The 13,204-nt window shown below is 45.4% G+C and overlaps 1 protein-coding gene across 1 annotated transcript in view; it reads left to right on the top strand.

Moving 5' to 3' along the window:
- The first annotated feature begins 4,101 nt into the window (after nt 1–4,101).
- L3MBTL4 (L3MBTL histone methyl-lysine binding protein 4) overlaps nt 4,102–13,204 on the top strand; it is a 442,980-nt gene continuing 433,877 nt past the window's right edge. The window contains exon 1 of the mRNA XM_055324067.1: nt 4,102–4,179. The gene's annotated coding sequence lies outside the window, so the exon portion shown is untranslated. The remainder of the gene's footprint in view (nt 4,180–13,204) is intronic.

The raw sequence follows: 13,204 nt of genomic DNA, 5'->3' as shown, positions 1-13,204 counted from the left end.
ATACCTCACTTTAGTTGGTATTCTTGCTTTTAGCTGGTTGCCTTAGCCTGACTACTTCTGAGAGCATTAACGGACTCAGGTTTCTAGACCTACAATACTAAGAACTAGACCTAGACCCTAAACTTGGTCATTTTGAAAGTAAGCGCTACATGCCATGAGACATAGCCTCTGTAGCTAGCTGGTTTCTTCCGTGATGGATCAATGTCAGAGGTAGGAATAACAACCGTCTTTCCTGACACCTGGCATATGTTCTATATATTATACCACCGGTTATTTCTTAGAGAATGCATTTCTAGCTACAGTTATTTGGGGCATATATCTTTTCAAGAAAGTACGAATTGCCTACTCTGAATTTTCCATTTTTCTTTTTCTAGAGCTCTCACCTTGGAGATGGTATGGTTGTGTCATCAATATCTTTGAAAATGAGATTAAAGGGATTGCTTGCTTACCTTCTGCAGTTTTCATGCCTTTCTCTGAATCCTATTAGTCCATCCAGTTTGGTTGTAGTGGAAATTGAAGTTTGCCTATTGATGTAAGGATCCTTATCTCGTTCAGTTTCTACAGACTTTAAATACCAGAAATATTGTGTATAAGTTGGATTTTTAAAAGTTCAAGGGAGTATATCCAGAAATGGTGTTTTTATGCTATTTTATGATAGCTTGATTCTCCTCCCCAAAAACACAAGTGTGAAAATAGATTTCTATATAAATTTTAAGTCATTAATTCAAAATTGTATAATGTGCATATTACCTTATTTATGAAGCTTTTTGGTAGCATTTAAAGTTAGCTTTAATTTTTCAATATTATTTACACCTTTGTCTGAACTAGTATTTATACTCAAACAGAACTCTATGCAATTATTTATGTCTCAACTCCTTAAGAAAGTTTAAAATTGGACAATCTATTTAGGATAATATCACCGTAACAGAGAAAATATAGTGTGGCGTGAGTAAAATTATTAACAATGGCATTAATATGAAAATAAACTTGAAGATAATAATTATTGATGACAAATGGTGACCAACAAAATGATTTTAGCTGCAATAGACAATTTGTGGAGTAAGCATAGAATGCTGTTAAGATAACATCTCTTCAATTACACTGAAGTGTATAAAGGCATTTACTCTGTTTAACTCCCAAATGGTCCTAAGTATATGCTAGGAAACAATCATGAATTTTAAAAACACTTCTGTGTCAATGGGCAATCCTGCTATTGATCAAATAATACAGCAATGTAATTTGAGTCTACTTAAAAAGTAACCTATATACATATAAAAATAACATATATACAACATAGAAAAATAAAATAAAGGCCCCCATTAGAAAAAAGTGGATAGATTTACCAAATTTTAAAATGGAGTGTTCCTTAAATAAAGTCAATCATTATCTCAGCAAATGAGGAGGTTTCATTTCCACCCATGAGTTAGACATTATAGAACTGCCATGACTCTGTTATGTTTTGATGACATGTTTAAAGAGGCTCTTCTGTGTTTAACAGGCCACTAGTGACTCCTTATTTATTTACTTACTTATTTATTTTTTATGATAGTCACACACACAGAGAGAGAGAGGCAGAGACACAGGCAGAGGGAGAAGCAGACTCCATGCACCGGGAGCCCGACGTGGGATTCGATCCCGGGTCTCCAGGATCGCGTCCTGGGCCAAAGGCAGGCGCTAAACTGCTGCGCCACCCAGGGATCCCTAGTGACTCCTTTCTAACAATAAGCCATCCTTACCTCTCTGGTCAACATTAACTTTGCCATTTAGTTTGCTAGATTCAACTGAATTATAAGTAAAAAAATGCCTAGTAATCATCAGTGTTCCAAAATCCATTGTTCACAATGGACCCTTGGTAACATTGCAATACTCAACAATGTGGCTATTTCATTTTAATCTGCAGCTGTTCAAATAAAAGAGATTTACTACAACAGCTTTTCAAAAATTCTGTAATAAGTGTACCAATGCTTACACTGCTTATATTTCCATATAATTTGAATAACAGTATCGTTTAAAACAGATGTCAGCTTCTTTGAATGTAATCATACGTTGTTGTCAGCAGTACGCACCCATAGATTTACATTTAAGTAACCCAGGATGGGGTTTTCTGCCTGTGCACCTTCATTGGTGCATTTTTTTTTACCTTATTTAAACCTTGCCCATGAAAACAGTGTTTCTCTTTTCATCCAAGCAAGCCAAATATATTCAATAAACACATTATAATAATGTTTCCCCAAAAACGTGAAGACAAGGTGATGTAAATTCACTCCATTTGGATTTCAATCCAGCTTTTTAAAATTTTGTATAATATTAACATTGATTTTTCTAAGGGGTGGGTAGAACCAGAAGTGCTTTTAACTCTTCCTGTTCTGGGAACATTTTGATGTTTATATCACTAATACTTATATCTTTAATGATAAACACTACCGGGCAGGCAAGACTAGGGTTATACTGCGGTAATCCAAGCACTGTCCTTTCCCCAAAATGTTATCTGTGCACGCATAAGTAGCAGGGAGGGGGAATTCTCATCCAACCACTGGGTTCCACTCTAATTTCATGCAGTCAGGTGAGTAAGTATGTCAAGATAGTAGTATCCTGATGTGTGTGCCTGTTGTCTCAAAAATATATCACAACTCCAGGAAGTCTTCAGCATAAACCTGTTAAATGGGATGAAAAAAGCACACCACTTCAATAGATCTGTTTTAAATGTTCTCTCTTTGCTGATGCCTTCTGCCTCCTTTTGTCTCTTTGCCCCAAATCTTTTTTTTTAAAAAGATTTTACTTATTTATTCATGAGAGATACAGAGAGAGACAGAGACATAGGCAGAGACAGAAGCAGGCTCCCTGCAGAGAGCCCCATGCAGGACTCAATCCTAGGACCCAGGAATCCTAGGACCTGAGCCAAAGGCAGATGCTCAACTGCCAAGCCACCCAGGCAACCGGCCTCAAATCTTTTTCTTAATTGATTAGAGCATAGAACCCAGTTTGTGTGTGTGTGTGTGTGTGTGTATACTTATAAATTTCTAGGATCATGGTTCCTAATTCAAAAACTGCATTAGCAGAGGGTTTTACATTTCTTTCTTCAGTTAACATTATGTTTGTGACCAAAGGACCAGTCTTCACCTGAAAAACCAAAGTTTTAGTTGTGCCTTTATGATAGTCAACAACAAAAGATCATTTGGGAAATTATCATGGTTAATTATGTTAAAGTACTGCATTTCTTGCTGTAATCAGCAAACTAATATTTATTTTGTACCTAACAGCTCTTATTTGCATACTAGGCACCTCCACGAAGGAAAATTACATTAAAAGTCACAAAAAAAAAAAAAAAGGTCTTCGATTGCCAGCTTTTAAATATAAGCCAAAAATGAATGAATGGATGGATGGATGGATGGATGGATGCTTGCGTGCGTGCCAAAAGGAACGAATTAGTAAGTCTCCCTGCACCCCGCCCGCCCGGCGGCAGCAAGGCTCCGGGAAAGCCTGAAGCCCGGCGGTAGGACTGTAAGCTCCGTGAGGGCAGCAACTCCTCGGCTCCGGTTTCCTACCCAATCCGCAGCAGCTAGAACACGGTCAGGAAACAATTTGTCCTCGACACTTGCAAAGAATATTCTTTTATTTTGAAGCGGTGTCGGCGGCCGGGTGTGTAGCGGAGTGGAGAGCGGGAAAGGGGCAGCGGAGGGGAGGTCGCCAGGTCGCAAGGAGCCGCAGGACAGCGAGGGGTCCGGGGGCGAGAGAGCCCGCGCGAGGTGAACCGTCCGCGCGGGGAGGGAGCAGGGACCAGCGCCCCGGGACCCCGCCGCGCCCGTGGGGAGGGGCCCCGCGGGACGCCGCCGGGACCGGGGAGCCCTCCCCAGGGAGCAAAGGAGAGGAAGCCGCAGCCACCTCCCGCCCACGTGGGAGCCCGCCGGCCGCCCCGCGTCCCCCCCGCGCCCCCCCCGCGCCCCCCCGCGCCCCCGGGGAGCGGAGCCCGGAGCGAGGCAGGTGCGGCGGGAGCATGCGCGCGGGCCGGCAGGGGAGGCTCCCGCGCCCCCACCCCGCGCGCGCACCCTCGCGCCCCTCCCGCCGGGCACCGCGGGGCAGCGGCGCCGCAGCCTGGGCCGGCCGAGCCTCGCCGCTCCGGCTCGCGCCCCGCCGGCCTGTCGCCGAGTCGGCGTTGCGGGCGGCCCGGCTCCGCTCGGGGTAAGGAGGACGCCGCCGCCCGAGCCGTGTGGCCGGGGGCCGCGGGAGGCGCCCGCCGCCGCCGCCGCCGCCGCCGCCGCCGCCGCCGCCGCCGCCAGGGCCGGCCCGGGGCCCCGCGCCCCACCGAGGGGCGTGCGCGTCGCCCGCGGCGAGGCCGGGCCGGGCCGGGCCGGGCCGGGCCGGGCCGGCCGGGGGGCGGCGGCGGTTAGGAGTCGCCCTCGCCCGGCGCCGGCTCTTTCTCTTTCTCTTTCGCCGCCGGGCGCGCGCTGGGCTCCCCGCGCGAGGCGCTGCCCCACTTGTCGCCCACTTCGGACGGGCGTGGCGGGCCCCGCGCGGGGCCGCTCCGGGCCCCGGGGCCGCTGGGCCAGGGCGGTCGGCGCGGTCGCCTGGGCGGGGAGGCGCCGCGGGCCGAGCGGCCGGGCCGGGACTCGGAGCTCCCGAGCCGCCCTCCGGCCCGCGGGCGCCCGGCGGCGGGCGTTTGGCTTTTGTTTCCTCGCGGGGCGGGCGTCCCCGGCCTCCCCGCCCCCCGCCCCCCGCCCCCCGCCGACAAGTGTCGCGCGCGCTGGGACCCGGCCCGGCCGACACCCCCGCGGGCGCCCCCTCCGCCCTCCCGCCTGGCGTCCCGGGTGCTGCCCTCCAAGTTCTGCGGGGCCCCGGCCCCCGGTCCCCGCCCCCGCCCCGGCCCCCGCCCCGGCCTGAGCGGAGGAAGTGCGCGCCGGGGACGCCTCGCGGGTCGCGGGCCGCGGGCGGTTTAACCAGCTCGGCCCCGAGCCCGGAACTGCGCGGGGCGGCTGCTGCGACCCCCCCCCACTCCCCCCCGGCCGGCGTGGGCCGCGGGGAGGCCGCCGCCCTGGGGCACCTGCGGGCTGGGCGCAAGCCTCCCCTCCCAGGTGGGAGGATGGGGGGGTGTCCCCTGCCTTCTGTGCCCCGCCGTCCTAGATTAAAGCCCACGGGATGTACTTAATTTCGTGTATGCCGTTACCCGCTTAGAGGGCTGTTCTGAAACTGTCCACGCCTGGAGGTGGAAACTACACAAAAGGGAGGTCTGGTCGTTGGTACTGCTGGGGCCCCAGCGTGCGACAACCCCCGTGAAGTCAGTCAGTCTGGCCACTTTCCTCTGCCGGCGCGTTTGCACGCCCAGTCTCCGCGAGCCTAGTGGCGTGGGTCTCCCGGAGCGGGGCCCGCTGTGGAGCTGTCCTGGAAGTTGCACGGGGCAGCCTCCAGTTTGAGTCCTTTGCCTAGTCCTTTGCCTAAGTAAGTGTCTCCGGGTGCTCTCGTCCCCTTGAAGCAGGTGGAGTTTGTTCTTGATAATAGACCACGACAACTTCAATTTCTGCCCATGGTACCCTAGAACCGGGAGAAAGTTTTTTTTTTTTTTAATTTTATTTATTTATTCATTCATGAGCAGAGAGAGAGAGAGAGAAGGAAGCAGGCTCCATGCAGGGACTCGATCCTGAGTCTCCAGGATCACGCCCTGGGCCAAAGGCAGGCGCTAAACCGCAGAGCCACCCAGGGATCCCATGGGAGAAAAGATTTCAGGAGCATCCAGGTGGATTGCATTCTGCTATACCCCACAGGGAGTGTAATTGTTAGGTAGGAAAGATGAGCTTAAAACTGCTGTTGGTTATGCAGTCAGATTGGGAGGTGCATGGATGAGTTTGTATCTCAGGCCGCCCCTGACTTTGGAACTCTTCATTCAACACTTTGTGGGACAATGTTGGTCTACCTCTATGATGACCTCTCCATCTGCTTTCTGAGAAAGGATATTGGTGGGAGGGTGATCTGGTGAAGATAGAATTAAGGAAAACTAAGGAACTGTCTTAACTTTTACCTTAAGGAGAAGTGTGTTTTTAAGTTCATTATAAGAATTCTAGGTGAGCTCCACCATCTGCCTACGTGTTTCATTGCAATACTAGGTGATTTGTATCTTTTTTAAGATTTTTATTTATTTATTTTTTAGGTGATTTGTATCTTTACTTTTCTTAAATTTCAATTGTCATTTGCACAATGAACCATTTACCATATATGTTCATGCATTTGTAGGACACACCACTAAAAGGAGTTTTTTTTTTTTTTTAGTGCATTGAGAGAGAAAACATGCAAACTCAACGTTTGTGAAGGAAATGATATGACAGGAACTAATAAATAGGATTCGAGACTAATAAAACAGTCTAAAATAAAATACCGTTAGTCTGAAACAGAGTGGTCAGAGGGGGTCTGGCAAGGAAATGCTCTTTGGGGTCTGGAGTAATCAGAAAAGAACACAAAGAGAGTTGAGTCTCTGACTGAGTCTTGAGGAGTGGATCTTCCACAGATTGACAGGGTGATGGCAGTAATTGGGGGCCTAAGAGGGAGAAGGGAGTTGCATGCCTCAAAAGAAATGATAATTTGTTTAGGACTAAGAAAAGTTATTGTAGTGTCCACACTGGGAAATGTTGTAAATGTTTTTCCCACCCGCCCTTACCTTCCCAAACTAGAAACCTTTTATTTTTCACGATCCGGTGTAATTCTTCCTCTACGAAGGCATCCCTGATTTTTGCGCCAGACTTGCTTTCTTTGACTTTTACTTTTCCTGGTTCACCTATAAGTGCATATGTAAAAACAGCTTTTTTTTTTCTTTCTGATGGCCCAGGCTTTAGATTTTGCCATTTCCTATTTTATTATTTTTTAAAATTGAGATATAGGGATGCCTGAGTGGCTCAGTTGGTTGAGCATCTGCCTTTGGCTCAGGTTGTGATCTTTGGATCCTGAGATCAAGCCCCACGTCAGGTTCCCTCCTTAGCGGGGAGTCTGCTTCTCCCTTTTTGCCTTTCCCCACCACTCACTCTCTTAAATAGGTAAAATCTTTTTTTAAAAAAATTGAGATATAATTGACTTATTAGTTTCAGGTGTACAGCATGAAGATTTGATCTATGATTATTACAATAATTCTAGTTAATATCCATCACCACACAGTTATAACCTTTTTTTCTTGTCAAGAGAACTTTTACAATCTATTGTCTTAGCAACTTTCAAATATACAATATTGTTAACTAGTCCCTACTAATGATAAGTCATCAAAAAAGTTTTATATATTTTTCACAATTAGCTTCTGTTTTTAAGTAATATATTGTGTAAGGATATGAACAAGTCCTTAGTTCTCTTTTTATTCGGAATATTTTTGCACTGTAGTTATAGCTTTTTAACTTAAATGATAATAACCTTTCAGGCCCGGTATGTTATCTAACAAGTGGTTAAGTGCATAGTCAACAGATATTTGTAGGACTAAATCCCTGTGTGAGTGGACAGCTGCTGAGCAGAGGCATGGGGTGATAAAAGCAGCAGTCAGGAACATCATTCTGATTATGAAGGAAGATTTGCAAGTGGAAAGCTCTGGAGTCCTTACTTGTTTTTTTTTTATTTTTTTATTTTTATTTTTTATTTTTATTTTTATGATAGTCACAGAGCGAGAGAGGCAGAGACACAGGCAGAGGGAGAAGCAGGCTCCATGCACCGGGAGCCCGATATGGGATTCGATCCCGGGTCTCCAGGATCGCGCCCTGGGCCAAAGGCAGGCGCCAAACCGCTGCGCCACCCAGGGATCCCTGGAGTTCTTACTTGTGAAGAAGAGGGAGACCTGAAGCCCCTGAGGGAGAGGGCTGTATGGGAAGTACTAGGCCACCCAGTCTGACCAGGGAAGCAGAAGGAGCCCCAGCTTCTCTACTCCCACTCCATTCCTTCATCTGTGTCTTTAGTGCCCCTTCTATAGAGCTGAAGGAGAGTTTGAAAATCACAATTAGATAAGCATTCCTTGTTTCAATCAAGTATTTTAATCTGGAAAGAGTGCTGCTGTGGAAATGGAGAAATTAGCAGGAGAGCCAGGTAGGGGGTTTGAGAGTAGGGTGGGACGGATAAGTTCAGTTTTTAAAATACTGAATTGAAAGAGACACTAAAGTGGTGGGTCTGGAGACAGGAACTCTGATGTTAGGCCAAGAGAAAGCCAGCCGGGAAATATTCAGCTGGAATGGGGGTGGCAGTAAAAATCATGAGACAGTGGAGGGGAGAGCAGGTCTGTGACTAGGGGCTACATCTAGGGATGGTGTCATTGAGAGAAACCAAGAAATGGTCAGGAGGAGGAGGAAAACCAGGCATCGTAGTAATAGGGAAGCCAATGGAAAAGGTTCCACAGGAAACTCCGTGTTAAGTCTCGTCTTTTGCTGATGAAAAACCAAACAGAAGGTGTGGTTGAAGTTGGCTGGCAAGAGGTGATCTCAGTGGTAAGGCTTAAGTATGAGCTGTCAGTAATGTTTGCTCTGGGTTTTAGGTATGTAGATGTCTCCTTAATTTGAACAGTGTTTTGTAGTTTCCAAAGCATTTCTACCTTGTAGTATTGGTAAACATTTTGAGCATAGTTTATTAATTAAAGCAACGTACCTCCAAGTGAAAAACCGTTTAGATTTATTAAAAAACCAAGGGGGCTGTTCACATACTCTGACGGCAAGTAGTATAAATATAGATAAGATCTTGTATTTTAGCAAAATAAAGCAAAAACAATGAATTAGAACATACTCGGGCAAAATGAAACTCTTCGGTTCATTCACGCATGTGATATTATCTTTTGTTTAAACATTTGCACTACTTTTTTTTTCTTTTATAAAGTAGTGCCTTAGAAGAATTTATCTCTGTTTTTATTTTGCAAATACGAAAAAAAGTTCTCCACAGTAGCAATGGAAAAATGAGACGTTTACTCTGATCCTGTCAGCTGTCTCTGCTCTGCTCCCCTAGTCTGTGTGTGCCTTTTGGGGAAGATGTCACTGCATTAGGGCCCCAGCTCAGTGTCACCTGCTGAACCTTTCTTCATTTTGTATTGATTTCAGCTCACGTGTGAAGTGTTCTCTTAATGAAGCTAGACATTGTAGAGAATGCTTATGCATCTCTCATGAAGATGGACTTAAATGATGAAAGTGTGGTCACTGCCACAATTAATAATTGATTAATAAATTGTTTGGAAAGTATCAGGTGTGGGATGTGGGCAGTAAGCAGAAGTGCATGCATCTTTCTTTGTCATCGTGACTGGCTAGAGAGAACATATTTAACTAGAAGGACGGATGGATAATACAGTACTTTCATACACTGTGTTTTGGTGTGTAAACTATTATGATAGCTTTTAGGATTATGAGAGCTTTTTAGATTAAATCATTGTTGCCCTACTCCCTGTCCTTTTGAGGGAGGGATGAATTAAGGAACTCAGATGGGGGCAAGGCATTTTTGCTGGGTATCCACTTTGTGTCAGTTGCCTGCTATGTGTATGGAATGGCTGGTTCAGACATAACTCCTGCTTTTTTGGAACGTATAGTCAAGTGGGGAGATAGATATTAAGCAACCTTTGGCAAACTTCCAAGAGTACTATGAGAAGGACCAACAGGAGTGTCTAATAGGGTTTGTGAGTCACAAAAGTCCTCTGTAAGGATAAGTAGCCACTACTGGGTAGGGAGTGGGGCAAAAAGAAGTTCAGGCAGAGGAAAGGACATGTGTGAAGCTCCTCAAGGCAGGAAGAGCTCATGCACTGAAGGAAGAACAAGGGAGAGCTGCTGACTGGGTGGGAGAGCAGTTGATGGGTTGTTAAGGCCAGAGCATGTCCAGGCCTCCTCCTGCCCATGGAGGCCATGCTGAGGATCATGCATTCTATTTTTCTTGCCATGGGAAGAGTTTGCAGAGTCTGAGCAGGGTGTGACATGATCTGCGTTCTATCTGGTGACACCCAGCCAGGCTGCCATCTACAGGATATTGTGCAGGTGGCAAAACCAATTAGGACACCACTGCAGGTGTCCAGGTGGGAGTCTTGGGGCTTGGATCAGGCAGGTACAGATGGAGATGGGTAGAAATGGGAGGACTTCAGGAGTATTTTGATGGTAGAATTTATAACATTTCTGGTAGATTAAAGAGTTAAGGGAAAGTAATCCAAGATTATTCTTCTGATCTTTAACATGAGAAACTGGGTGAATTTTAATAGATGTGGAAGACTGGTGAGAAGCAGACTTGGTAAATTTGCTTTGACCATTTTTCCAGTAAAAGACCTACTGGATATGAAGTATTTTTAGGGAGATAACTCAATGTCCTTGTGAGATATGTCATTTATCCAGCACTGTGCTGGCTGGGCACATGGTTTTGGAGTTTAGCAAATGTGGGCTTTCTTTTCCCTCTTCTGTGGCTGTGGGCTTTTTGTATTCTGCTTAGCTCACACCAGACCTAATGGACCTCCTGAATTTGAATAGCCAATCTGTCTGCAAATGGGCACATGCATCCAAATACATGTAGTCTTAGGAGGCTGCCATCAAGCAGCTTTGGTCATAGCATTTTCAGTCCTGACCAAGAAGTCTAAAATTACTTGATGCACCACACGGACCATTTATTACTCAATTTCCTTATACCTTGGTGTGCCAAGACTGATTCTGTAACTGGGAGACTCGCCAAGGCCCTGAAAGCTCTCTGGTCTTGCAACTACAAGCCGTTGCTAACCTTCATGGTTCCTTCTTTTGTGAGTACATCTGACTTAAAGATGAGACTTTCTTGAGTGACAGCATTTAAACAATTGCTTCTGGTTATTATTCTTATTATTTTTTTAATTTCTTTCTAAATAAAAACCATGGAGCAGAGGATAGATATGATTCCAGGCCCCTATAAAGGGATTCGGGTTAACACTGAGGCCCAGTGCATAGATGAGTGTATATTCTGCCCTTGGCTTTGGTTGTCCAGATCTGGCCATGCATGAGAAACTGGGTGAACTTCAGGAGGTGGGGAAGACTGGTAGGAAGCAGACCTGGTAGCTTTGCTTTGATAATTTTTCCAGTGAAGGGCCCACTAGCCTATAGACTGTTTTTAGGGAGACAACTTGATGTGGGTTGTGTTATGTATCATGCGTATACTGACTTGGTGCTCTCTGGTGAATGGAATTAAGACCTAAATCCAGGGGCACCAGTTTGGACCTGGAAAGGGGCTAGTAGATAAGGGAACTGAGTGAAGCAGATAGAAGAAAACTCGTAACGTGATCTTGATTTCACTTCTATTTTCTCACCTTTGAAAACTGGGCATAGGTACTTGTCTACTGTAGGAAGTTCTTTAAGTCCAAGGGCAGTGGGAAGAGAGAAAAATCCCCTCTGTGTTGTGGAAACAGTAGGGAGTAGCCTTCTGTGGTCTAAAAGGGTAGTAACCATTATTAAAAACAAAACAACAACCACCAAAAATCCTCAGATTGGAAATCTTCACTTTTAAAAATGTGAAACCTCCCTATTTAAAAATACTGGCTCACACCTTTTAGGACACTGCTGAGGTAGACAGTATATTTGCAGAGCAGATGTAGTCATGGGCTGCCATTTTGCAGTCTCTGACTTGTGGGGTCAGCTCTGTGTCTCCACTTAATCATTTTGCTTTTTTCTTATTTATCATGATGGAGAATATCAGTTCCACTGATTCCTCCCATCGAAGCCTGCCTTGATTAAATCTGGGAGTGAGGAATGGGCAGCTGGGCCCAGCCCTGTTACTCTGTATGGCACATACTTTTGTAGGGGGGCTAGAGTTATCAAAATTTGGGTCGAACCTAGACTTTTTAAAGCTTTCAGTCATGCTTCTGTGGAGTTTTTTCATATGTCTCCATCGTTAAAACCTGTCTTCCCCACCAATTGTCTAAGAGTTTGTGTAACCTAAGGACACTACTTTCTATGATTGGAGGGGGACAATGTCTGCTCTCGCTCGTGGACTTTTGCCCATTTGTACCTGTCTTTCTTGTGGCTGTGAATTTTCCTGCTCCAAGAAGCCTCCAATTCTCCCTAAAACTGGATCGCCCCCATCCCCCTGTGCTTTCCTATATACAACATGTATTGTCTGCTATTTTAAAGCTCTGATGGAGCTTTACTTTTCTGTGTTTTCCAGGGAACTTTTTGGATTCAGTTCACCATGTCTTTCTAAAGCCTACCAATTTCCTGACACACATCAGAGACCAATAAATGAAAGTTGAATGATTTTAAGTCAATTAATGACAGGATCTTATAGGAAAGAAGTTCCATATAATCCTTAGCATTTTGAGATGCTGTTGAGTGACTAGCTAAGACTTTGAGTTTGATTGAAAATGTAAGCAATGACCTTTCAGCCACTCATATTATTATTATTATTAATCATCATCATCATCATCACATATCAAAGGGAATGTAGAGGTTCTTCTTTTGCTTTATGGCAAAGAATATTCTTTTTTAAAAAATATTTATTTATTTATTTATTTATTTATTTATTTATTTATTTATTTATTTATTTATGATAGACAGAGAGAGAGAGAGAGAGAGAGAGAGAGAGAGAGAGGCAGAGACACAGGAGAAGGGAGGAGCAGGCACCATGCCGGGAGCCCGACGTGGGACTCCATCCCGGGACTCCAGGATCGCGCCCTGGGCCAAAGGCAGGCGCTAAACTGCTGAGCCACCCAGGGATCCCCAAGAATATTCTTTAATTCCCTATCATTATACCCTTTAGTCCTGGTCCTGGACATCATCAAGGTGAATTATTACAGATGCCAGAATAGTACTTCCAAATCTATGTTTCATGCACTCAATTTCTGAGGATGGTTAGAGCAAAGATTTTTTTCTTCTTTTTCTTCTAAAACTGTGAGCCTGCTGTGATTTTATTTCAAGAAGATATGTGAATGTTTCTCCAGCAGCTAAACATATACAGTTGAGCTTAGAATAGGAATTGTTAGGGCACACAGGCCAAGAATTTGAGAAGTCTTGACCAGCACAGGAGAACACCTTTTTGCTAAGTTCACTTGGAAGAATCCAAGGCTTATGAGTGATTTTCAAGTTGATAGACTTCTGTATAGGACCACAAGTATATTTCATTTGTTTTGTTAATTGTTGCAGATATTTGGGACTTTTAAGAAAGATAGTAGGGTAAGTTACTACCTTGCTGGGTTCTGCACCCCATGCAAATAAGCAGGTGCTGGTTGGCTGTCTTGAGTGTAGACCCTGTATGTAGCACAGCTGTGTCTTCACTTGCGGCTGTT

The sequence above is a fragment of the Nyctereutes procyonoides genome, unplaced genomic scaffold (assembly GCF_905146905.1).
Source record: "Nyctereutes procyonoides isolate TBG_1078 unplaced genomic scaffold, NYPRO_anot_genome, whole genome shotgun sequence".
In the NCBI taxonomy this organism is placed as follows: Eukaryota; Metazoa; Chordata; class Mammalia; order Carnivora; family Canidae; genus Nyctereutes; species Nyctereutes procyonoides.
This window is presented reverse-complemented; position numbering and strand designations above follow the sequence as displayed.